Below are 1,252 nucleotides of genomic sequence, written 5' to 3' on the forward strand. Positions count from 1 at the left end.
ACTGTGGGTTAACACTGTGGGTGTTAAATTAACACTGTGGGTTAACACTGTGGGTGTTAAATGAACACTGTGGGTGTTAAATGAACATTGTGGGTGTTAAATTAACACTGTGGGTGTTAAATGAACACTGTGGGTGTTAAATGAACACTGTGGGTGTTAAATGAACATTGTGGGTGTTAAATTAACACTGTGGGTGTTAAATGAACACTGTGGGTGTTAAATGAACACTGTGGGTGTTAAATGAACACTGTGGGTGTTAAATTAACACTGACATTTTAGCCCAGCCCTGCAGCTTCCAGTGGTCCTGCAGACAGATCTCAGCTCCATCAGGGTTCTCTGTCCTCTTGGATGTTCCTCTCATCATCACTCACCTGACTCTGTGAGTTTCAGTGGACAACCTTCTCTTAGCTGTGGTTTAACCTCCTTTTGTTTCTGAATTATAGGTTTAATGGAGATGCATGGGCTGTTCAGAGTTCTGGGATAGTCTTTACAACCTGGTCTGTGCTTCTCTACAAGTCTCTGACCTTTGTGGAGAGTTCTTCAGTCTTCATGGTAGCTTTAACCCACAGGACCAAAGTGCTGTAAACATAAAACCTTCATGCAATCATTCAGTCAGTCAAAATGAAATAAAAACTATTAAAAGACAACAATACAAAGAGTCAGGRAGAAGACACGGGTCTGCAGGAAGCTTGTTTCATTATATAGGAGCTGCTACTGAAAAAGCTCTATCTCCTCTGAGCTGACCTGAGGGTGTGTCAGGAGTTTAATCACTTTTAGATCATTTAAACAWGTTAGTTTCCATTTAAATTCACTCATTTGGACCATTTGGGGGCAGGTTTATCACTTTCAGTCTCAGTGAAAAGTCATTGAAATTCCAGGTTGTAAGATTTTCCTGGATGTTTTGTATTTATTTCATTATTTTTCAGGCTCTGTCTCAGACCCTGAATCAGTTGTGGGGAAACTGTGACTTTTTTCTGAGGGTTCAAACATTTCAACACCGACCCGTCCAGCCCTGATCTTAATCAGAGCAGAGTTTCACAAGATGCACTGATGATGATGATGATGATGATGATGATGATGATGATGATGATGATGATGATGATGCACTAAATGTCACAAACAGAGAGAGACCTCTGCATCACCGCCGAGGAGCATCTTTATCACTTTAAACCAAAGGCAGAGCAGAGGCATCGTGTTTGTGTGTGTGTGTGTGTGTGTGTGTGTGTGTGTGTGTGTGTGTGTGTGTGTGTGT

The sequence above is a fragment of the Austrofundulus limnaeus genome, unplaced genomic scaffold (genome assembly GCF_001266775.1).
Source record: "Austrofundulus limnaeus strain Quisiro unplaced genomic scaffold, Austrofundulus_limnaeus-1.0 Scaffold470, whole genome shotgun sequence".
NCBI classification, from domain to species: domain Eukaryota; kingdom Metazoa; phylum Chordata; class Actinopteri; order Cyprinodontiformes; family Rivulidae; genus Austrofundulus; species Austrofundulus limnaeus.